At 43.9% G+C, this 26,248-nt stretch overlaps 2 long non-coding RNA genes across 5 annotated transcripts; one reads left to right on the top strand and one right to left on the bottom strand.

Annotated features, from left to right (window-relative positions):
• Positions 1-1,325: 1,325 nt before the first annotated feature.
• Positions 1,326-10,468, bottom strand: LOC130526397 (uncharacterized). Of its 4 annotated transcripts, none has more exons than XR_008950722.1 (6): positions 10,199-10,468; positions 9,517-9,861; positions 5,267-6,226; positions 4,347-5,036; positions 3,272-3,968; positions 1,326-1,740 (listed from the first exon to the last, which is right to left on the bottom strand). It is a non-coding gene; the product is annotated as an uncharacterized LOC130526397 (long non-coding RNA). The 4 variants fall into 4 exon arrangements; XR_008950723.1 differs by having other exon boundaries at positions 3,272-5,036; positions 5,267-5,379; positions 5,469-6,226; XR_008950721.1 differs by having other exon boundaries at positions 3,272-5,036; positions 5,267-5,673; positions 6,068-6,226.
• On the top strand, positions 5,493-9,692 carry LOC130526398 (uncharacterized). Its single transcript, XR_008950724.1, has 3 exons — positions 5,493-5,621; positions 6,430-6,536; positions 9,551-9,692. It is a non-coding gene; the product is annotated as an uncharacterized LOC130526398 (long non-coding RNA).
• Positions 10,469-26,248: the final 15,780 nt, after the last annotated feature.

Here is a 26,248-nt window from a genome sequence, read left to right as displayed (position 1 = left end):
TTGAGATGGTAACATACCAGATAACTCCATCCCTGTGGCTAATCTGCTCAGTGCCAATAATCCTCTTAAAATGGTAATATAACACACCTTATCAGGACAGGAGTATGAACATGGCATTAAAACTGAGGTTCAGACTCTGTTACATGGATAGAAAATAGGATAAATTCCTTTGGCGGCCGTCCTCTGATTAACACAGAGGTGGTCTTTGGTGGGGGAGGAGGGGGACATTGCAGTGGCAACGGCATAGGCGACATCAAAAACAAATCACATTTTTCAATGTTACCATTGATTATTATTTGCAAATTCCATTGTTTCCACATCATATCACCTAGTCAGGGCTATGTGGCAGCCCTGAACACACACTTTTACATAGTTTTACACATCACACGCACAGAGATGACAATAAAGGGCAGAAAGGGTGGGGTAAAGCTTAGGATCCCTCAGATGACACACAGCAGGCGGTGTTCTAGGGGTATTATGGAAAGCTAAGTCCATTGGTGGTTGTCTGAGGCTAGCTTTAACAGAAGGGTGCCTTCGGCTCCCAGGGACTGTGGGTGGTGGCTGGGGGGTGGGGGGGGGGGGGGGGGTGGGGGGGGGGGGGGTGGGGGGGGGGCGCTTCAATCACTGATGGTCCGCAATTGCCCCACCACAGGGCTGGGTCAAACACACCAAGTAGCAGTGTCGTTGCATATTTCTAGTTGCAGCTTTTTACTGTAGAAACATGCATTGGACTACACCATCCAACACCTGAGACACTTAAAGGAGAAGCAGACATTTCGATAGAAAAATCTTAAATCATCTTTTTAAAATTGTTCTGCTGAACAAGTCGTGGCTTATTCAGGGAGGCAAATTCAATTCACCAAAGATTGTTGCTGCTAGATTCTGGCTCAGGCTAATTTCAAGTTGCACAGTAAAACAAATCCATACCTCTAATGTCCGGTAGCCTCTTTATCTGCCTCCTGGACTGCAGTTTCTTCACTTACCAGCTGAGAAGGTTTTATGCCCACTGGTTAGCTTTGCAGATCTGTCTACCTGCCAAGTGCAGACGTTACACGGTCGGCATGTAAATGAAATGTCTGCCGGGTACGTGCACTCCTGACCTGCTGCATTAACAGCGTGTCAGTGCCACTTTCTTCCATTTCCTTCAGTGCACGGTGTCGCTAAGCAGTTAGTGGAAGTTGAAATTGAAAGAGAGGCAGGAACAGCTATTGAAGACAGATGTTTTCAGCCTATACAGAATTTTTTCCAGGTCAGGTTAGTGGATGTCCGAGCTGTGTGGAACATTTTGTATTACTTCTAAATGGCTAAAAAAATAAAATACTACAACAAATCAACATTATTTATTCATACATTTATTCCTACATTCAATACATTAAAAACACGTTTTTTAAAGACATTTTTAGCAGGTGTTTGTGAAGCAGTCTAATCCAAAAGAGTGGAACAAGAAAGAAAAGGAGCGTTACACATCACTGGTATTTTTCAACCAGTACAAGCAGAGCTGAAATGTCCCGTCTCGCATGTTGCACGTGGCTCCAGAGATGTCTGAAAAGTTTTCATTTGAATTCCGACATTTCCGTTTGCTTCCTCATTGACTCATCCGTAAAATATTCTGGCCCCCAGTATCCATTTAAAATGGGATGCGAGCCATCTTATGAGACTCCAGCTGATTTTTAAAATTTATGTTGGTTCGAACTCTTCTGGGTCTCCAGTGACCCTCGGCCACAGGTTCTGCTCTCTCGTCTACACGGGGGAAAGACGTTGTTATTTGTCCATCATCTTTGTGTTGTCCTTGAACTACAGTCGCTCAAAAGCTGTTAACCTTTGTGTGTTGTTACGCTTTTCCATATTCCGCTATTTTATTAACCTTTAATACTAGATTCCAATCTATCCATACCAACAGGGCTGGTTATTTGAAGGGAGATTTTAGAGAGTATATTTACTTCATGCTCTTGTTATTATGTGTATTTAGGTTAAATCATGGTGATTTCCATGGGGTTTGTTTTTGATCATTTCTTCTGTTTCACTCTAATATACCAAATATACTATAATGCCAAACTTTATTAGCTCCCTGTTCGTTGAGATCGTTTCATCGCTAATTAGCAATCTTTTGAATCTCCAGGGTGTCATTCTATCAAACTACATGAAACGCAGTGACAAAGTCAACAAACTTGAAAGCTTAGCGGAAGATTATTTGTTATTGAAACACATGTCTTTCTACGGTCATGGAAAACAGCTTCACCCATCACGTAGGCGTCCACAAGCTGATTTAAAAAACCAAAAAACATTGGTAGTGATGCCGCTCACATCGCTCGTCTGCAGAGAATCTCATTAGGACCCCTGGATGAATCTGAATGATGTCCTCCACTCGTCAGGCTGAGTCTTAATCAAAAATCATCAGGAAACATTGGCGACAGCATGAGCAAACATAAGGTCTTGATTATTCCGACATGATAATGACCCCTATTAATATTTAAAGCAGCTGAATAGAGGGTTTGGCCATGGAGTGGCACCAGGACTCCGACACAGTGATCGTGCCTGTCAACATCCTTCCCCTCCATCTCCCTCACTACAACAGGCCCTCTCAGCTAGAGTGCTTTGCATTATTTACATGTTTATGATTAGTTAAGCGTCACATGGAGCCACCATCTGCTGGAGAGGCTCATGGAAGGTCTGGTGTGCCATTAGGCCCATTTATTTTTACTGAAGAAAAGACCAGAATCAGGAAGAAGACTCCAGTACACACCCTGGCTTATGCCAACCGCCATGAGCACCCCAACATTTCTAAACTGAGGTATTTATAGCTCATTAAATCAAAAATTGAAGATCGTTGTTTAAAAATCCACCCTGAAACCGGGCAGATGGCGGAGAACAACCATCCAATGAGTGCACTCTTGGCACTGCGATATCTGCAAATAGATTTAGATGAAAAAATGTGGTGGAGTTTCTGAAAGGGTACAAAAGTGTAAACTAAACTTTGCACCCTGCATCCCCCCATTCCTGTCTGGAATGGAACACACCCATGCTGTCCAAAACAATCCTTTTTTAAAGTAAATTTTCCTTATTTTCTCTTCTCCTTCCACATTCATAGTTTTTATCTAAAATAAACCAAACTTTTTAAAAAAATCGCCACGTCTAGTCCCAAGTTCTGCTTCATTTAGCATCACTGAGGGGTGGGGAATGTTACGCAACGTAGTGCTGGTGGTCCCGGGTATGTGAAATAACAATTTTTGTTTTTTTTTGTCCCTGGTCCCCATATGAAAATGGCACTTACATAATGCTGCATGGGCCAGTTGATTTCGGGTTCTTTGGAGGCTCATTTGTGTGCTGTTCTTTATCTGGCACAGATTCTCCTCCTTCTGAAAGGATAAAGTCACTTAATGTCACTGCTGATTTCAAGCTAACATGAATGTTTGCGTCCTACTACAGAAAGTGGAAGCTGTGGTTTTATCCTTCTGTCAGACTGACAGAAGGATAAAACCCAACTGCATCACTGCCAGATAAATCTAATAATGCATCTCTCTTCCTGTGTTTTCTGACAGGTGGAGGAATCACAACCAGCACGAAGGACAAACCAGAGGTAGGCGGCTTATTTTTAGGCCCTCTCATAGAGGAATGCAGCTTGTTGACTGGTGAATAAAACTGAAAAAAACATGACAAACGTGCACAAGTTTGATTGTGAGATTTATACTTTTGGTTCTTAAACAATGTCTCTATCGCACATATAACAAAATCCCCCTCAACCTTGCAGGGAAGGCCATTAAAACAGAGTAAACAGAGAAGAAGTAAACAGAGAAGATATCGCCTAAGGTTTAGGAATCACCATGTGCGTGTTGAGCTGGGGGGAGAGCGATTCTCGTCCTCCAAGCCAGAAGTCTTCCGTTATCACACATGATCAAACAACGAAGAAGATACAGCAACAACTGAAATCCACACCATAATGGAAGAGGACGTCGATGGTGGTCTTGGGACTATTGACGATTATTGGGACAAAGTCACTCTCAACACACTTTAGAGCACAGGATAATCTTATAGGATAATCATAAAAGACATAAGATATAGGCCTTTCCCTCCCACCCTCCCCGGGGAGGGGGGGCATTTGGACAAAAATAAGCCAATTAGCTGTGTGCACCTCCCTTAAGTAAACCTTGGTGATGAATTGTGACACCGCGTTGCTCTTTCAGGTGTGACAGAAGGATGGTAAACATCCCAAAGATGGCTTTTCTATATGTCAGGGTTGGAACTATGGTTGCGCCTCGTCGTATCAGTGTGAGGGACACGCAGCATTGACGCCACTCCTCAGTATTGGTTATTGTTTGTGGAAGTGTGTTTTCTTTCAAAGTAATTACCGTTTTTTTCTCTCTTGGTATCCCAACTCCTCTTCTCGGTGACTCCACTCGTGTTAATCCAGCCTTTTGATCGAATCGGTGGGCGTTTGGTGAATCGTTTCTTTTTTTCTACACCTTCCTGACCCCCATAGGACCCATTTCTTGTGTGGTTTCTCCAACTATTGAATGGAATGTGACACCACGTATGAACTGCGTGAAGTTATTTGTATATTCTCTTTTTTTTTGCTGCAATCTCAGCCAGTTAAAGCCATATTAATAGCAAGAGACTTTAGCAAGAGAAGGCTCAGCATTGAGGCCTGTGTTCATCCAGCCACACAGTCAATTACACCCTGAGTCCAGCTATCAATGATGAGGATTTGCCCCATTTATTTGCTGTCCAGAAACTAATTAAAAAACAAATAATAAATAAAGATGGTTTCAGTGTACTGTACATCAGAGTGACCAAAAAAGCAAACTCCTACAAGTCAGAAAACAAATGGCGGAAGAAGATACACTTTTCTTTGCACATAAAATGGAGCCGATTCAATAAACATTGTATTCACGTGGCGATTGGCATTCTTCTTCTGTTTGAAGTTCAACTTCTGGGTGAGTTTTTGTAACAGTGCGCTTTTAGTTGAGATTTACTTGGCCTACCGCAATAATTCAGTTTTAAGGCGTCCCCCGCGTGGCAGAAATCTTCCAGTGAAAGACCTGAAAGAAGATGATAAGGGGTGTGAAACCCATCGATGCCACGATTAGGTTTGTTTGATTTGCTCTGGTATCCCAGCTATATTCTGGAAGAATCTGCTGCCAGGAACACGATCCCTGTAGAATTTCAAAGGTTGGGAGAAATCTATCGATTACAGCAGTTCTCAAATGTAAAAAAGCTGACGGTATCATCTTTCTGCACAGTGTTGACACTGTTCCCACCGCAGGCTCACCTGCGCTGCACCAAACTGTCATGGGAGGGGAGGCTCTCCGTGTTTACTACCCTGTGGCAACAAAACAGAGACAACAAACACCGGCCTCATTTGGAGACAGGAAGCCAGAGGATCTGCGGGACAATTCAGAACATTTATTTTTAAATGAAGCACAATGGCTTAAATTGGCGTCGCTCGTAACCTGAGGTAGCGACACATCTACCCTTTTAGAGATTCTCCTCCGTGCTGTCGCAGATGAAAGCAGGCCAGGCATCACGGAGCTTCCACATTCTCACTTGCAAATTCGGGGATGACAGGGTTCTTCTGCCAGCTTCAATTATGAATGACAGCCTTTTATCTCCTGTCTGCTAATTAGGTGAGTTGATGCTGGAGCTCTCGCTACCTTCTCTTCTCTTTTGTTCTGATACCTTCGGCACATTGGAGTGGAACGCATAAGTTAAGGGGAGAGAGAGGTCAGGAAGAATAATCTTAGAATTTGAAAACTGGTTTATAGTCATAGAATCGAGGGAAAAATGAGCCTCAAGATCCAAAAAGGGGGGTGGTAAAATAACAGTATTAGACAGAGCCTCCAAAAGTTTTTACGGCTGCGCCTATAGAAGCTTTCAGCTGTGTTTTAATCTCACTTTATGAAGAATATATTAATATAGAACAGTGTTTGAGATTCTATGATCAACCTTTTTCTGTGGACTCTTAGCGGCGGTGCTAGCCATGTTTATCATCAAACGGAGGATTTGGAAATAGTGCCCAGAGGTATAACCAGTCATGTTAATAAACACAGAAGCAAAGCATTTAAATACAAACCCAAGGGGCCACTCTGAAAGATTTGGTCACAGTTCAGATGTGGAGAAAGATCTCGGGTCAAGCCAACTGGATCCAATTAGCTGTCCCCGTCAGGAGGCCGTGCATAGCCTCGTGCCTTGGCAACATCTTCTTCTCGCAAAGACACAGAGGGATAGAGGACTGAGGAATTAATAGAAGAACAAACAAGTCACGACTCAGGCAGAACACCCGCCAGATACTCATTAGAGGGGAATCTCTGCTTCTTTCCTTCCTTTTCCCACATTTGCAGGGAGAATTTTTTTTCACCACTTTGCAGAATATACAACAAACAGTAATGGCAGCACTTCTGATAACATTCAATTAAAGTTTCTTTTTTTCCCCAGTCTGCCTGGCATGACACCTTTTCCAGTTTTCCCTGGATGCAGGCTGCGTGATGTCGTTTTCCCTGCAGGAATCACATCGACAGAGCATTTGTTTTTTTCCCTAACCGGTGAGCAACTTCACTTGATGTGGGCAATTGTTGAGAGTAGCAGAGTCCCGATCTACGCTTAGCATGCACCACGATACCCAAAGGATTAAAAAAAATTGGTTGGGGGCACTGCTGCAAGTTGGTATACACACATAAATGTGTACATTTGAAAATAATTTCTCATCCAAAAGTTGCCTTGGGTCTAATTTCAGTTGTCAAAACAGTAAACAAGTGGTGGAAATGTATTAGTGGTCCTTTGAAGTGCCCCCACCCATGTTTAAAATAGGCACAGTAGCTTCACTATTTTCGCTCCAGGTCCAGCTCAGACAGGAAGCTCTGTGGCCTTGGCAGCCCGTTTCGGGGGACCCTGGATGGCAGCCTTGGAGCAGGAAGCGCAGGGTGACGGGCTAATCCTATTCAGGTCCCTGAACAAGTGCCTTGTGGGCTGACTCGTCTCACAGCTGTGTTCGCTGCACAACCGTCACCAGCTGGGCTGAGCAGGCGACCAGTTAAGGTTATGCAAAGGGCAGGAGAGGCAGCAGAAACAGGGGCGTTGAGGTTTAATGAAGGGAAAAAACAAGAGTGATCTAGTTCCTAATGAATACCTTTGTGTATATAAATTATGTATAAATGAAGTAGCACCAAGTAGCTGTCATTGGCCTTTTCCATGTTCACACACAAGGCCGGTCCAAAGTGAGAATTCTTCTTCTGATGCTGAGAACAGTGTTGGGTAGGACAGCCTCAAAACAATTGCACTGAGGAGTAGCTCGGTCAACGCTTTTTGGCAAAGAAGTGCAGGACAAATGCACGTGAACTTCTAGTCCAGTGGAGTAGTGGACACCTTGGTGCCAGAGCCGATCACAAAATCCACTTTTGTATTTCAAGGTCTTCCACGCTCCAAAAGAGCCTCCATTCGAAAGGACACCACTCAAGGCCAGCAGGGGAATAATAGCCAAGAAGAGTTTAATTAATTAAAAAAAAAGCTAAATCTCGATTTTTTACTTTTGTAAATAAGTTATAAGCATTTTTAATGAAAGAACGGGATTGATTAATATTATATCATTATGTTATGTAATTATAATGATAGCAATAGTATTTTTTTTTTGTTGGGACACTGACCAGAGGTTTAACTCCACCTGTTGGGGTTCTGGACAAATATTGAGGGACAGGTTCAGATGGAAAAAAGGCAACTTAATTTGTGGCAGTGAAAGTGGATGTCATCCACAGCTAGTGGACACCCTCCTCTGTGTCCTCACTGAGGACTGTCGAGCTTTCAGGAGGGAGTACGAGATTGGAACAGTGTTCTCATCATCGGCCAGCCACTGGCTCATTCTTTAAACACTAATCTTGAAGGATGAGTGAGGGAGAAACATCCACTACAGCATGTTCCAAAGATTGCACCCTGTCTGTATGCTACAGGAAAAAAACCCCATCCATGGAAGGGAAATAGCAAGCTGCCACTGTCAGGATTGTTGGCTCTGTTTCTCAGCGGGGCACCTCTGAGCTGCTCTGACATTTCATTTGATACGGGGCTGGTTGCAGTGTCGCTGCTCAGCTCGGTCTGAAAAGGTCTGGGATAATTAAAGACTGTTGAGATGTATTTTGTTTATCACTGTGGCTGTTCTGCTGGCTGCAATCAGCATCAAACTGTTCAATGTCAAGTTTATTCAGAGGACGAAGCGAATCTGAATGATTAATCAGGGTGAGACTTCCAACCAGATCAGCAGAATCTGCTATTTGTCGGACAATTTGTCAGAGGTAGACCCCCTCGGGTTTTGGGACGGTAGCTAGGCCCAAGCTGGACTACATGAAGGAATGCAACAACTTGTTCCATTTAGGGTAATATGTTGCTTGGGGTGGTCCATTTGGACCATTTTGCCTTTGATTGGAGCATCAATCCTTGCCAGCAAGTGGAATTATGAATGTTCTGCCCAGGCGTTAACAATTCTAATCCGATTATCCATACAACTTCCAAACACTCCCAAGTCTGGTTTACTTAAACCACACAAACCAGTTATGGCCGGTTATATTTGTATGTCAAAACAATATGACACCAACAGTTGATGATTGACGTCAAACGTGAACCTTCACTCAACCCTGACGTCCTGGAGGTGAAGTTGCACCGACGCGATCAATCCGCTCATGACTGACGGTGACGTTGCCTCTAACCTAAACTGTTCGTGTTCTTCTCCCTGTTCGACGGTAACCGATGAGCCGGTCATTGGCGTTGGCGTGTCATTCACAGAGCTGCTGGCGAGCCGCTGTATGACTGCGAGAGCAGCGGGTGACAGACAAGTGCAGGATTCCCAAACGCTGCAGCCTGGCTGGAGGTTTGGCTGGAAGGGATGTTATTGCTTTGCTGTCGGCGAGACTTTGCTGAAATTACAGCGCTGCTGTGACACATTTAGACACGTGCCAGCTCGTCTCGCTCTGTTGTGAGCACGGTACGGTGCTGCTTTGATAAGAGAAAACGTGCACCCTGTTGGTGGCTGGAGCTTTGCCTTTCCACTGAGTTTTACTTAAACACTTCAATTACAGACCAGCTGCTGCTTTTATGTTTAAAAGCACTAAAACAGATTCTATGAATCAATTTGGGTTTGGTATTCAGCAGTCATTTAGCCATGAAGCCCAAAGGTGGGAAACCACCAGAACAACAAAAAAAAAGGATAAAATTAAAATTCGGTAATGAGGCCCAACATAGGATGTGACTTTACTTTTTATTTTCCCGATATGCAAAGGATGCAAGCGGGAATTTTCTCCCAGTGTTGGACTTTGTCTCTGGAGAAGCAATTACTCTACATGTTTACGTCTAAACTTTAAACAGTGAATGTCATGCTTGGAACCCGAACGATGGTGATGATGACCCAAATGCAGAGGCAACAGACTATATATACACAAACATACGCGACGTCAAACTAGCTGCAGCAAAACACTTCATGGAATAATATTGACATGACCCTCCACCCAATGAGGAATGAAATAAATAAAAGAAATACCGCACCGTGGAGCAGATGGTCATGTGTTTGTTTCTCCAGGTAAAGATGGACGTTTGCTGCTGGCCCTTGGCTCGCTCCCGCTCGTGAAGGTCAGCTGTTCGCCGCTACCTGCTGGACCCCTGACTGCAGCTCTTTTCTGCTCATTATCCAGTTAGTGGAACGGAAAGGCTGCGCTGATCAATCAAGTCCTGTCAAAAGCAACTCAAGAAAAAAAAAACAAGAGGCTGGATTCCGTTTTTTATTCATTAATTTAAATTATAGAGAAGCTGATCACCTTCACGGCCTTCTAATTTGGTCGTAGCTTCTGATGTGAGCTCATGATCAAAACCATCCTGTGTTTACCTGTCAACCTGGAAAATAAATGAATTTATCTGAGTGGAATAATCTGTTCTGCAGTGCACATGGAATAACCACCATATGTTACTGAAAGCTGAGCTGTTAGAGCAAATTAATGGATTCCATCTCCAGACGCCATATTTCAATTAATTTCCCCTGACAGATGGAGCCATGGTGAAAAACACTTAAAAATGTGTTCAATAGAGGTTCATATGTAAAGATTACTAAGAAGATGCGTATGGCGGAGAATGGATTTTTCCCTTCTGAGGACCCTGAGTCAAACTTTTAGAAGTTGTAACTGAGGGTCATGCGATAAGTAATGAATCTGTAATTATTGTAAAAGTTTCTCACTTGACAAATTATTTGAGGCGCACATGAAGGCGTTCGCATTTTGCTACTGATGGTCTTGCAATCGGGTGAATTCCGCCGAAGGCCACGTTCTTTTGTCTCCCAGAACTCCACGGATCCTCCGTGTTCCCCACAGTGATGCAAAAGAAGCTGACAGCAGCTGCACATGGCTGCTCGTGGCTGTTTGCTCTGACTGCCAGCAGGCTGTTCGTGCTACACTGAGCACTGTTTAGACTGTCACACTGTCAAAATGTCCACATCGGCTGGCCTCCCGTGAGGCCCCGCCCACTACCATTCTTTAATCGTTATATCAAATGTAATGCAGTAGATGCCTTTACTAGGAAGTAAGAATACCTAAATTAAGGTTGAATTTGCCAATGGGGATTTTTTTTGCCTGATTGCTCAGAACATAGCAGCTCTGTGGCGTGAGCAATTGATGGTTTAGAAATGGTCCAACCTTGACTTCTAAAAGTTTGATTATAATGTCAGAGGCAAATAGGAGGTGCTTTTAAAACATTAAGAGGTAGTAATGGTTGGTCATTTGTCAGAGCAATCTGAGAATGAACTTGGTGCTTTAGCATGGATATTTAATGATTGCTAATCTTAGGTACACGCCTGCACACGAAGGCAACGCCACATGTCACGAAACTGGCCCTTCCCATGCCATCCGAACCCTCCGTTTCTATTTTCTTGAACAAAGACCAATTTATAATTAATGTGACAGGAGAAAGACATTGGGAGTGGGCAGCTGGACAGCGCAGCTTACTGTGCAGCATATCTTATTCATAATTTAAAGAAAGTGAAAAAAGGAAACCTTTAATGGCCCCAAATAATCTCTATCTGACCAGCAGCCAAAGGAACACATTTTCATTGACATCGGACATATGTTACTTTATTATACACTTATTCAAATACATTTCAATATCAAAAACCGTGAACATATAAATACTAATCATGCTTTAAAAAGACAGAGTTCCTGCTTAGTTTTGATTTTAATTCCTCCAACATGTGTTCACAGAATTTCAATAGCCTGTCAGAACCTGCTGAGACGAGCAGCAGTTTCATCATGTTTAGCATCAGGAATTCAGCATCGGAGGCTTTTCCGCAACACTCGCCGCTGCGCATTTTGAGAACGCTCGCCATGAAACGCCGCGCCGACTTGTCAGCGTGTCAGTCTTCTGTGGGTGCCTGGGCCCTGTCGCGGCACAGCTTCGTGATCTATCCGGTCAAAGAACCTCCTTGAAACGCAGAATTCTGCCTAAGTGGGTAGATGTTTCACGAAATTACATCATGGATCAGGAGGAGCGTGTCAAGTTTTCTTTGCAAATGGCTGCCTGCACTTTGAGGGCATCAAGCGTTGTCCAATTACACCTCAGCGTCAGGCTACAGAGCTGAAAACGCAGATGTTGGCAGGAATCTAATTCATTTTTCAAAGGTCTGATAAAGTAAGCAATCTGCAAAATTCTTCACAAATGGTTTTTGCACACGAGAAATGAAGAAGTTTCCATTTATTTAAAACAGAAACCCAACGGAAGAAACCTTGAGCAGAACCAGGTGCCTTCTGGGGGATCTTCCCGCTGATAGTAAAGAAGGAGCGAAGGGACAGACAGAACAACAGACACATGCAGATAAATTAGTCATGCTTGGCATTAAATACTCCTGATTCTTCGAGGTCTAAAATGTATTCACGTATTTATAAATCACATTTTAGAAGATTTATTGTGCAGCATGGCTGCAAGTAATATAGACGGGGACCTTTTTTTAAATAAATGCTTTAATATTAATGATTCTTGTCGTTGCTATCGATTGGGCTTGAAAGTGTGTGTGAATTACCAAGTGGCGCCCTCACACACTGCTCGCACAGCACAGGACACGCCTCCATCAGGGCACACAGCCAGGACCACAAAAGGGAACATTTAGTCTATAATGTCCTGTTCATATACATCCTGTCATTTATAGCAGGTTGAACACTGAGCCTGTAACTACCCGATGTTTGGAGAATAAGGCTTATTTAGTTCAACAGTGTGAACACAGTCTAACGAGCCAGTCTGTGTTGCATTATTTATGGCGTTGAACATTCTGAAGATGGAAGCCTCGGCACTGGAAGAAAAAGAAGGAATGTTTCACAAGGATGGGGCTGCACTGCCATATTGATCCAAATGTTGAATACCTAAAGGCACTTTTTGTAATGAAAATATTCTCCTCCCACAATTTGTACTCCTGTAATCACAACAGGACCCCCCTCTACACACACACACCACACACACACAGCCACTGAGCAACCTTTAAGGGCTGAGGTTCCTGCGCTTTGGTTCGGCCTCATCTCGACAAATGTGGAATCAATTTTTTCCCCCCTGTTTTCTGTTCCACATCAGCCTAACTAGCTTCAGCTCGTGTTCGATACAGTCCGGCTACGGTCAGCTCGGGCTCTTTGATGGCTTTTGCCCTATCAGGTGCTCTGGGGATCAAATGTCAGCGCTGTCAGGGAGCTCACCTCATTGTCCGATGATGAATAGCAGACAGTGAGCCCTCCTCTTCGTGGCGGCTCTTATCTTTCTTCCTCTCACATGTGCCGACGGCTGCTTTACCAGGGCGCTCTAGAACCAAGGCTATTACACACAAATCAATTTCCAATGGCTTAATCATGCAGAAAATTCAATTATTTTTATAATCATTGTGTGTTGACTACAAAGACCTATTAGATGTCTTCGCCTTATTACGATTAATCAAAAGCACTTGAGGGTGAAAGCTTTATGTTGCAAAGCTCAGAACAATTTTCCACATGCGGCCATTCATCCAGGCCAGATCGAATACCCCGCTCTCACTGAGGATCTGCACGAATGTCTGTTCAGCCCATGTGGTCTTCAGCTTTAGACCCGGCTGGGGGCCCCCTCCAGCTGAGGTAATACCATGTCACAGGTAGGGGGGTCAGAATGTGGGGAATCGCAGCACAGTTTGGATAAATAAAGGCTCGTCAATCACCACCAGGCTGACCTGGTATAAAATGCCTCATTAATGGTGTAATGAATCACAATATAAAGGTGTTGCCATCGCTCCTGACTGGCTATGGGCGCGTGTCACTTTCATTGATCCGGCCTGGATGTGTTGATGTATGGCATCAATCTAAATGCACTCAGTGAAGGTTTTTACGGGCATCTGCTGGGAAGGACATTTATACCTGTGTTGGGCTGTAGCCGGGCTGGTCTACAAGATGAGATGCAGGCAGAAAACTGAAGAATGATTCTGACATTTATCAAAAGAGGCTTGGAATACAGGTGAGCTAGCATGCACTAACCATTACCCTCAGGGGAACCAGAATTATCACTCACCAAATGTCCTAATATGCTTTCATTTTCAACCTTTTGATTTCATTTGGATTCACTCTGTGAGTTCACTGTAATGCGCAGAGATCAATACTTAATCATACAAGGAAAATACAAAGAAGATTGATGTCGCAATATGTGAAGCTCTAGGAGACATCAGCTGGAGGGGGAAATACAATCCCTGAGGCAGTTTGCTGATCTTCACCTTGTTCGGGTCATCCAGAGAACATCTGAGGAGGGTCCAGTGGGTCACTGAGGAGGTATCAGGTGGGTAGAGTGACTTAATACAGTCCAGTAGCTGCCAGCCAAGATATCTGATGGTACTTTAGATGCACAGAATAGCAGCCGATTGATACTGACCCATCATGAATGTAGTTCATTTAAATGTTGTGGAGGCATTAACGTTTGTTACTAATATTATTTATTAGATTTTTAATTAAACCACTTCCCCTTCCCCTAGGGCTCTGCAGATCGTGTGTTCTAAAAAGATAACATAACTTGTGATACGGTTGTTTTGTGCACAAATGCTGACTCATATCTCCCACAGAATGGACTCAAGTACACAGCAGCTATAATGCAGGCAAGTACTCAAGTGTGTGTGTCCTACTTTTCAGAATCAATCAGTGATAAAATGGCACATTTTTAGATAAAAAAAGGTTTTCTCTTTGATTAAGTTACAATGAGAATTGTTGATGCATCCAACATGCCTCTTTACCAACCATCCTGTGTTTAACAAATGTACCCTATAGCTCTGCAATGCAGCAAAATGAGAGAGAAGCTTGGGGGTCAACTCTGACTCAGATGTTGGGTCTCTTGCAGAAAATTTGCCCAAACTCACTCATCCAGTGTTCTGGAGGTTTGGGAGTCCATAGTTTTCTTGGAGTGCACTTTAAATAAACAATGTTTCCCCGTCTATTGCTCTATCAGCGGCCACTCCAGGGATGAGTAGGAGGCTGCCTACTCCACACTCTGAGTAAACATAAGCTATATTGTATTTTTCCCCTCATTGTTGCTCCTGTGCGGCTATGGAAGTGGGAGATGACACATTGCTCACCAGGAAAGGCTGAAAACTGAACATGAGGCTCATGCTGGCGTTTGCCCTGTGCCTTAATAACTAACATACTGTATGAAACAGTCGTCACATTTGCCATTTCAGCCTCTGTCAGGCTTAAAAGAACTTTTAACATTTGCAAAACAGCAGTGGCATCTGACTGATGGAACCTGAAGGCACCGGGATCACAAAGACACCTGTTATCTCATGAACAGAGCTGCCATAAGCCTTTTACTTCACCATTTTAACACGCCCTACCGCACAAGTTACAGGATCAGGCCCATATTGTTACGATAAGAAATTGGCACATGGATGATGGGAAAGTTCTAGAAAACATTTACACAATCCCCAACACGCAACTATGACTCACCAAACCCACATTCTGCTCTGGGATCATGAAGTGATGGGAAAATGAGCAGATTGTTAAAAAAATTGGCACATGGATGATGGGAAAGTTCTAGAAAACATTTACACAATCCCCAACACGCAACTACGACTCACCAAACCCACATTCTGATCTGGGATCATGAAGTGATGGGAAAATGAGCAGATTGTTAAAAAACACGAGGGACTTTTATCAAATGTTCTCACGTTATCCTCTCACACGCACAGGCACATTTTTCTGGACTTTTCTGGACGAGTATAAACAGACGTTTGCGCTGGTTGGTGATGGACAAACCAGCTGGGTTACTCTGGGATGTCTGGAGCTTACTTTAGTTACCAACTCACTAAAATAGAAGACAATCAGGTGCTGCCTTCAGACCCCACCCCAAATAGCATTTGGTGTGGTCATGACAAGTGGACACACACACACACATACACATACTTACACACACACACACACCCAGTGTTATCGTGGTTCTGAGCACTGGGCCCATGAACAACAGACAGAGCTGCTGCTGTTGCCACTTAGGGGTGCAAACATTGACAGCTGATTCATTGGCCCCACTGCTCGACAATAGATCCCCTCGGAAACTCACTGTAGACCTGAAGCAGGTTTCCACACCTGAAACTGTTGGAGGAATAACGGTCGAACCCAGCGCGTGCACACCGACCTGCCCCATCAGAGGCGTCCAGTGTCAGATCCAGGTTGCTGCTTGACCATAATGTTAAGTGACCACTTAGAATAACAATGACTAACAAAAAAAAATGCTATTGACAAAAGGATAGGGTCAGACTTTCAGGTGAATGCCAACCTTTATCCAGTGCAGCCATTGTCAGAGCCAGTGTCATAAAAACTGCTGGCGTTTGCTGTCTGTGCGGCTCCAGCTCTCTTAGCTGTGTAGACACACTCAAGTGCTGTGCATAATTTGCCCCTCTGTTGCCATCTCACCAAAGGGGCTGTCTGGCACCCAGTGCAGAATGTAGGTGCAGAATGTCAACAAAGTCAAGTGGCTCGGCCGTGATTATGTAAGCAAACGAGTGCTCTCTTCTCCCAGATATTGCTGGCTGCATGCAAAGTCGTTGTGCAGTGGCTCCAATGATTTCCTGAATCTTCCCTATTTTCATACGCCCCCAAATAAACACAGGCCACACAGGTGGCAGTATCCGGCGTTTAAAATATGCATATGTATGAATGTTGTCTGTCACCATGCAGATCTGGACGTAATACCTCTTTTTCTGGGCCAGCTGCACTGGCTCAAGAGAGTCTGCACGTCACAAAGACATCCCATGGAAAACAAGACAAGGGAAGGTCTCAGAAAGCAATAATATGAAGATTTATTCAGACTTGTGTGCATTCGGCCTTCGGGAGAACTGCATTCTCAGAAGATTTAATCATTGTCTGTGGCTTCAGTTTCTCACACTCAGTGTTACAGTGACAAAGAACCACAGCAAAAGGCAGAATGATTATGATATGGCCGCGTGCCATCTTCATTTGCACCGCCGGGTGTCCTCGGCAGCAAATGGAATTAACCCCATAAATGAATCTGCCATCAGCATTCAGACCCCCCCCCCCCCCCCCCCCATCGCCCACCCCCCCCCCCCCCCCCCCCCCCACCCCCCCACACACACACAAATGAATAAATAGCAAACTGTCGCAGTACAATGGGTGGACCAGACACATCTGCTGAGTGTAAACCTGCAAAAACTGGCTTTCTTCAGTTCCTTGACTTGCAATCCTCCCCTGATATGAGACCTACTCATTGCGCTCTCCTCCTTTGAAGCTCCAAGGATTAAAGACTTAAACGCGGCGCGGTGCCCACTAATGTGATGTCACATTGATCCGTCGGCCGATGGACCTCGGACCCTTGGATGCACCTACTGCTGCAGCAGCATCATTAGTGATTAAAAACACTAGTGCTCGCAGGTGGACGTTGCTGCTGCTGTTTACCCTTTGGAAATATAACATTAGGGGATCAACATCAGACTTTGATGGTTGACAACAGCCGCCCTGCCCGACTCCTCTGACAACTCGGCGTGACCCCGTCCACCGAAGCCATCAGCTGAGCTGTAAACTTCACCATGACCCTTGTAGAAGATGTGCAGCCTTCCTCGTATGCTGATATCTGCAAATGGCTACTCTTTCTGCCCCTGGCTACGACTTTATTATTTATTGGCGCGAATGTTGCCTGCAGATGAAACGCATTGATCGTCCTGACACATACAACTTGACAGGAGAAACTCGACAGAAGCACGTTGGTAATAACATGATGTGTGTCAACTGCACGGACCTGACGAGATTGTCAGAATGAAAATAAAAGGTTTTCTTCGTGAGGTCGCTGTAGAGAAGGTTTAAATCCTTCCCTGCCTGTAGATGGTTTGCTATTTAGAATGAAGAAAAAAGTGCATTTGTCAGATGTGAAGAAGTGGGAGATGACACATTTCTCACCAGGAAAGGCTGAAAACTGAACATGGGGCTCATGCCTCTATTAGCAAAACTGCAGCGGCCATCTGACTGATGGAACCTGAAGGCACCGGGATCACCAAAACTCCTGTTATCTTATGAACAGAGCAGCTATATTGATGCAGGCATTCACTCAATGGTTCTTAAAGGTAATGCTGATAAATTGTTTGTTGCTTGTCAGTTATGAATTCCCTTGTACAGATGACTGTCCCACCACCAAGAATTCAGTCACTCTCAGTCACAATAAATGAAGCCTTTTACTTCATCATTTTAACACGCCCTACTGCGCAAGTTACAGGATCAGGCCCATATTGTTACAATAAGAAATTGGCACATGAATGATGGGAAAGTTTTAGAAAACATTTACACAATCCCCAACACGCAACTATGACTCACCAAACCCACATTCTGATCTGGGATCATGAACTGATGGGAAAATGAGCAGATTGTTAAAAAACACGAGAAAGTTGAAGCCATAAAAGGATTCATGCAGCACGGGCGTTTCTCATGCGTTTGCATTGAACTAACAAATACTGCTTTGTTCTCTGAAATATTCATTTAAGTTCCATTAACAGCCTTCTGTTCTTAATCAGGGCTGCATAAAGTACCGGTACTAGAGCCCTACCAGAGGGGCACGAATGCACACCCTAATCCAGGCATCAGTCCATAATGGCACTCATGCCACTCACTTTAGAATCTCTTTAGAACTGAAATAGTTCTAGCGATGGACGTTGGACGGATGGACGTTAGCAAAAGTCTTCTGAAGCTTTTTATTGTCAGCGGCTGGTGAGCTCAGATGAGTTCCATCATTTTTTATCTTTCTTTTGCATTGTTGTTGTTGCTGCACTGTCTCTGACAGACTGACTGCCGTCCTCCTAAATGTTTCGCATTTATGCTGTTAAATTGTCTTTGCTTATTTCCCACAGAAATACCTCAAAAATGTGATACTCAATTTATTTTTGGGTTGTCTGCAGCTGATAAATTCTAATTACATCTTTAGTCTAGTACGGTCCCTGGCATCTGCTTAAATTCAGACAATTTTGATCAGTGGCTGATCAATATCAGCTCCACAGATGTCAGAAGGTGAATGATTGGACTAGAATATGTCAATATGAAGTTTTGTAAGGTCAAAGGTGTCTCAATTGCATTTTTAACTAATCTAAATAAATGTTAGTAATCTCACATTAGCGCATTAGCAACCACATACTACAAAGAGCACTGGGGGAAACAATCAATTAAACTCATGTTTCTTAATTATTGCTGGTTTTCCCACAAGGCAACACTCAGAAAGGTCATAAATCAGGAGGAACTAATCCTGTGTTCTCAGGGCACCAATGGTTCCTAAGTGATCGACGGGCATGTCTTCAATAATACTGCACGCTTCTTCCACAGTAGATACAACAGAATGTACGTAGCATTCTGAAGATGAATAGATAAAAAGAGATAGTTTGATGTTTAGAATTACGTTGGATCAGCTGCTGATGTTTATTTTATCAACATGAAATTAAGAGTTAGGAATGCATATTTTTCAGTGTTGTTTATTGGAATTAATATCAAGTACTAGAACGCTTCCGGAGCTCAGACCTCAGTAGCATAACAGGTTGCTTTATGATCAGAGTCTCCTTGGCATTTGATCTTGGGTTATCTTTGGATGAGATACAGTAGGTGGTTAAGAATATCACCAAAATGTATTCTTTTCTTCTCTGGCCCATTATCAACAGTTCCTGAACTTTTTGAGTTATTTTATTCCCAGACAGATAAACGCCAGCCGCCACGACCTCCTCCACGGAGGTAATCATGCTCCATGAAAGAAATATTCAAGCAAATGAGATTTCTTCAGTATTTGGAAATGGATTTGATTTTCTTCCCTATGTTTTTGTCATTGTGGAGATCAAAATACAGCAACGTTGCATGTCTTGGCTCAGGGTGACTCCTCTTAGACTCCTCTAAGCCGTGGTGTAGCTATGGGGTAGCAAAGTTTTGCACGAGTTTCAGATTAGCTCTCTCGCCAATGAGCTAAGAAGCTTATCTGCTTTGCAATTAAAGGGATTTTCTTTTTCATGGTCACAATATTTTAGGGAGTTAATAAGCAAAGTTGGAGTACCATTAGATGAGTAATTTGGGTGAATGGACATTGATAAATTGGCAATATGGACAACATTGTAGATGTCAGACTTTTTAATATTTCAGGAATTTCTTTTGTTTAAATCATCTCGCAGCAACCATCCTAAATCAATATTGCTCTCATTCAACAAGTGAAGCCCTTGTAAAGGGATTTCTGGGTAACGAAACTGGTAACTCCTGACAGTTCCGCCAGCGCGTTGCTGTGCCGTATAATGAAGCCTGGAGATCCAACAGAAGGCCAAGGTATTTACCCTATAGCTGCGAGCAGGCTGCCATCCTGTAAGCCACTTTTGCGCCACGGTGAAGCCTCCGTAATGAGCTGACAGGTGCGATGTTTACGCTCGGATTGCCACTCAAGTCTGAGGGGCTGCTTCCTTTGACGTTAACGATGGCAGCCAAAGTGGCTTACAGTCCCAGTGATTGTCACAAATTCTTGAGAAGGATCTCAATGCTGCCATTGGCCTTATCGTTGATGGATGCAAAAATCCCATTTTTTAGTGTTTGCAGGAAGCTTTCTAAAGGTCAGGGATGCATTGTTTATTCTTCTGGCCATAACTCCCGTCAGGGCCAAGACCAAAAGACAAGCCCGAATGATAAAACAACAGGTCTGACTTTGCCAGGAATCTCTCAGGAACACGAGTGTCTGCGGAGCCGGAAAATAATCTCTGAAAAATTCCTGCAAACGAGGACTGAATTTGTTTTTTCATCAAACACTTTGTGCTTCTGGCCCCCCCTCTTCGCCATCCTTATTGTGCACGCCGTTGTCAGATGTGGGCCTGTTAAAGTGTGGAAAAATCCCCCTGTGACTATTAAAAGCATGCTCCCCAGGAAGTGTGCATCATGGATAAGGGGTCTATAGGCAGCGCATGTATTAGCCTGCACCCATTGACTGTTTTAAATCCTCTCTCTCTTCCATGTTGCTGCCGCTATGAGGTCAACGAGAATATGGTTAACCCACAGAAAGTACCAGACAGTCACTTCCTGAAGGCCCTTTTGCTGCCGGCTTCCACTCCCCTGGATGCCACAAAATGGTTCCAAGTTCCTCTGCGGCTGGTGAGAGGTCTAATTCTCCTCATTAGAAAGGCCACCTTTCCGGAAATTGCCGTTGTGCTCTCCTCACCACCCTCTGATTAGCTCCATTACCGCGGCTGGAATCAAATCCTCTGGCCCTCCAAAGGAGTCGGGGAAAATGCATTTTCCTGAAGCTTTCCTTGATGGGACGACCACGAGGAGATTAATAATGGACTGGAAATCAAGACGGTGGCAGCGTTCTAAGACGAACTCGAAACACAAATTCAGGACTGACGCACGTCTATTTTATGTGCAACTTGCATTTCTCACGAAGAACCTGCTGCTGTTAAGCGACACTATCTACAACTGAGCAGAAATAAATTAAGTAAATATCTCCAGGAATCCAGCAGCACAGTTTATCTCGAGCCGAGCCACACGGACTCGCCATGTTACCCCCCCAACATGACTTTTATCTCAGCAAAATCCAGGGGAAGAAAACCTCTAATATCCTTCTGAGCGTCTTCAGTGTAGACAAACGGAATTGTTTTTTGAGTTATTTCAATAAATCATTTCTGACATTTCATTTGCCACGTCAAACCATCCAGAAAATACCCCCCAGCCCCCCCCCACCCCACCACCAAAATAAAAATTAATAAATAAACTCGGCACTGCAACGTGGAATTAAAATACGATTTAATAAGACGATCTCTTACTTGTCAGAAAGTCACGTTTTTGTCATTGTTGGATAAATCAGTGGCCGATCAAGGCCGCGCTGGCGTGCTGAGAGATGTCGGCCTTCCCTCGGTGGCACTCCTCCATGTGTTCTTCTCCAAAAGAGGTTGTGTGACGCGACTGCCTGGATGACCTCCCTCAGGAACACAACTACGCAACAAATACTGAAAAGTTATTTATTGATACATTTGACGGAAGCCTTATTTATTGTGGTTCCCTATATTGTGGGATGGAGAGCTGGGACAATGAAGTGACCTTCCTCAAGTGGAGTAACAGCCTGATGCTCGCGGGGCCACGGCCAGGTGCACCGCGGGCGCCTTCACATAATAAGAACTTTGATTTGTAGATAACTGCATAGCTTTGAACTTACATTTATATATATAATTCTTTAAATAGCCTTGTTGAGCATTTAATTTTTTTTAAACATATATAATTTAGCTCTGAATTCGTTTTACTTCTGTGACGAGAGATGGATAAATGCTCCCAGGAGGAAGCTGCTTATGTCTCAACATGTACCAATAGAGTCCTATAGAGATATATAGCATATAACGGGCGTAGGAGGCTGTGACAAGTGCAGTTTGAGCTATTGTTAGAAGCTGCAGACTGAAAAGAGCAAAATGATGGTTCCAGGAGACACGCATCAACTGGAAATGTTGGAAAAGTTATTCAAGACTGCAGTTAATAACGGACAGTTCAGGCCTACTCCGTTAACCGCAGAATGTTTCAGTGTGATGCTGCGACCATCCTTAGCATCGCTCGCCCAGGCTTTGATGGTGTGGGTCAGCGGTGGGCCAGTGGCCCAACAGGACTGGTCGCAGCATCCTTTGTTTTACTGCTGTAATCAGCTAATTAGTAGTTAGTCTAATAATACGTATGTGCTAAATTAGAGGTGGAAGCTGGGGGATAAAAACTTGATTTGGGACTATTCCTCAGCAATTATAACCCGGTAACCTTCGCCTGTAGTCTACGGGGAGTTTGCCTGGTCTCTCCGTATATGTGGCCTTTCTCCCAGTGCTCCAGTTTCCTCCCGTAGTCTAAAAACCTGCACTGACTGAAGAAACTGTAAATAATGTTTGTCATGCAGCGCTGCCCGAGCACTTTATTAGAAATGTTTCTCACTTCAGCAAAGAGAATCTACTGATCTCGCTGTGTTTTCCTGCCAAACAGTTGTGATCGGAGTCTGGCTTATTTTCCCCCAGCTGTCTGTGAGTAATAGCTCTGACTCAAACCGGAGTAATATATGCATGCTTCTGAAACAATCAGTCTTGTTTATCCAGAGCCCCTTGAACCTCCAGGATCAGAAAGTTTCTGCAATGAATTCTGATTTGCTAAATCCCCGTCCAATTTATTTCCTCAATTCTCAGCAAACATCAAAACAAACTCTCCCTTTTTGTGCCACGAGCTGTTAGATTTGGGCGAGGGTGTGCGAGGCAGGGGTTGAAGGGTGCAGGCACCGAGCATCCGCAATTTGTTTGTTAATGTCTCTTTCCTCCTCAGCCCCTTTCTCCCCTCCCCCTCAATTCCTCATTCCTAAAAAGATTCTCCCTTCTAATCTCTGCATCTGCACGCCAACGCTCGCTAACCAGTAAATGTTTGATCAAGACCTTGAATCCCGTCTGGGAAGGAAGACGCATTTGAAAGTTTCCACGCTTGAGACTCTGGTGCTCCGGATAAATTTAGTCTTAGAGCAAACAAAGTTTGCTTCCCGACTGTCTATTAATTTATTGCAGTGTTGTGAACACGGCCGCGCCTGAAGGCGCTCGTTACACCGAGGTTTATTCATTTCGGCTCAACTTTGTTTCACCTACCATCAAGGCTGTCTCTAGGTGCTCCACACAATCCCAAAGCCCCACAACGGCTGCAAGGAAAACCTCTCTTAGAGGAAGAAACCTTGACCGGGGCCCAAGCGTCGTCCGGGTGATGGACAGGCAGGAATCGGGCCGACTGGGCAGAAAGGAGAGGAAGAGAAACGTACAAACACATCAGATCTGCGGAACAACTGCAGTTCATGGAGCATCTCTTCAGATATTCTCCTGAAACTCAAGTTTTACCTTTGCTGCTTAAAGCCACATCCGTTGTCTGCTCGTATTCTATAATTAAGGCCATAAATAATTAGTGAATGCAAATGCATTGTTTTGCTGGATGATTGGCCAGGTTATAATCTCGATATGTTAAAGAACCTTTCTGATAGTGATTATTAATCATTTTTTCAACCTGTTGATTTATTTTTTTAATGATCTGGCACACAGGAGGGAACAAGCTGGAGGGCCCTGAGTCAGACTCCACATGTTTAAGTGCCAGTGGTTTTCCTAAATGCTCCCTCGGAGACTGCCAGAGTGATGCCGTGCAGCCGCCGTGCTTTTCCGCAATCACTATCATACTTTAGCATAAAAACAAACATGGAAAAAACCCCTAACAATGTTCTTCTGGGAAGGGTTTGAAAAATGTCACCTATGAGCAGGCGTTCACTATTAGACTGGTGCGTTTTTCAGTAAATAATGACTACATTTGGGGATTTTAGGGATCTCAAAAGCCTTTTTCCTTCGTAAAAAGGATAAACTGGTAAAACCTTTTTTTAAACAAGTGCCATACTCAACCATTCCTAAACAAATTTGCTGTGTTTATAGCGATATAATGCATTCTCCAGCCCCATTTTCCAAGCTTACCCTTACCACCAAGGCTTAACCTCTAAACAGCTCATTGAAACTATGAGGAAATGTTCCCTAATCCCTTAAATGTCCTTATGCATGTTCTGATCCTCACCATGTTGCACGTCAGAACACACGGATACAGAAAGATTCCCGAGGGTTTTTAGAAGATTTGGTACCAAAGGTGATGAGTTCAGCTGGAAATCAGCCTCTATTTATCTGCCGCACGGCCATTTCAACCATGTCTCTGTCTCGCCTGGGCGATATCAAATCACCTCTTTGACCTGCAAACAGACAAAATAGATTTTTTTCCACAGCGGGTCAGAGAGGTGAGTCGTCCTGTGGAAATCTGCACAACCAACCAACACGTTAAATGCTCACTGAAAGAAAGTCCTGAATGAAGGTTTTTATGCAAATAACCATGTGAAGTGGAGGCAATGTTTGCACCTATCAGACCCACAGGAAGATGTTGGGCCTTAATCAGCTCTTTCTGCTGTGAGTCTGCTCCTGTCAACTTGAATTAAGATTTCACCCCAGTGTAATTCCATGTCGCTTATCTCTGACCCGGCGTACTGCCGGTGGCTTCACTTTCCTTCCCGCAAAGCCTCTGACCATTAGACGGTCACAGATCTATGGACAGGAAAATGAATACTCCGTGCAGGCAGGAGGAACGCGCTAAGCGTGATACCAGTCACTGTTAATTAGATCAGCTCCTCTCGTGTGATACAAGATGCAGCGACCTGTTGTTGCTTTACTTCTCCCAATCAAGAGATAATCTCCAGTTTCTGAATGCCTGAATTGTGTACAGTCACGAACCGTATATGGGACTGTTAAATGCTACCACGCTCACAGAGCTGCACCATTCTGCTGAAAAGTTAGCTAGCAATTTTAACAAAAGTGTCCGGCTGTTTTTTATATATATAAATAACACCGCCGAGAGGAGGAGCTCTGGCTGTCAAGTGATATGCTGTATATTATTCCATATAACACCCTCAGATTACACTTTTTAATCCCAAATCCACACCAGCTGCCGTGCATGTCATTGCTGACGAAGCATTCCATTAGGACATCCAGCGTGTGTGCGTGTGTGTGTGTGTAATATTCTGCTAAATTTCCTGTTTTTTGTCCACAATCTGGTTCTGCTGCTGAGTTGATCATACCAGATTGAGTGTAGATGAACCGCCAGATGTTTGTAATCTCACACGAAGAAGCTTGTGACCGGGATTGCAATCAGATGAGAGGGGACAGGAAGGGATTATAAACGGTGACAGTGGCAACATTATAGATCCCACCGTAATTGCTGATAAATGTCCTCTTTTGCCCCCGCTCCTTCAGTGTAGTTGCCACTTTGAATCCCTTCCTTCATAATGGTGTTGTTGTATTTGTGAGTTCAGACTGGAGGCTCATTCCTTATTGCTAGTTTGTAAAGCCCCATTGAGGATGCACGCTTGTGTGGGCAGGTTAATGATAGCAGCTCTAGAGCAGTTTTTAATCAGGAACAGAGTTATGAGACACACCAGCAATAAGCAGCATCACCGGCCCCTTCATCCGTTTCCCACTTCCTCTGTTTTCTCTCCACTTTCTTCCACATCTAAATCGATTAACGAGGGGATTCGGAGCGAAGCGCTTTTGCTGATTCCAAAGTGAGTTGTGAGAACAGGATTGGAGAGAAGGGACCGATTCAAGGATGGTGAGAATCTTTTAGCAGTTGAGAAATACAACTGGAAGCCAGGGATGTTTGAAAGACTGGAGATTTGGAACTGAATCAAAAATGTATGTTATTCATTTAAAAGTATGCAGGGGCTCAATGGGCTCCATATTTTACTGCCAAGCATGTTTATAAGTTTACTTTTTTTTTTTTAAATGGGCAAATAAAGTTTATTCTTTTTCTCAGTAAAACAGGACATGTCCACTTTTAGAACCGTTACCCCCTAAAAATAATGACAACGTTATCTCGTAGATAAAAAAAACACCCAGTTGCATCGATGTAGTGGTTGCTAAGATAGCGGTGGACTCGGTCAGTTAGCATTTCGCTGGGAATATTGCATATAGCAAGTACCGAATATTACAGAATAACATACACGTAACCTTTAATAACAAATGTGTTTGGACATTTTCTCTGACCCTGGAAGGAAGCCAAGGGAAGGTTGATGAAGGGGAGCTGTCCAGCTTCCTTCCTTTCAGCAGTTCATCTCAGCAGCTCGTTCCTGACGCAGAGCCTCATTAATTTTGATGAGTTTCTTGACAGCTTCTAGCATATCTGTAGCTACTAGCGATGACATCTCGGGAAAGCCACCGAGGGGGCCGGATCCCCCCCGA

This window comes from Takifugu flavidus, chromosome 5, assembly GCF_003711565.1.
Source record: "Takifugu flavidus isolate HTHZ2018 chromosome 5, ASM371156v2, whole genome shotgun sequence".
Classification (NCBI taxonomy): Eukaryota; Metazoa; Chordata; class Actinopteri; order Tetraodontiformes; family Tetraodontidae; genus Takifugu; species Takifugu flavidus.
This window is presented reverse-complemented; position numbering and strand designations above follow the sequence as displayed.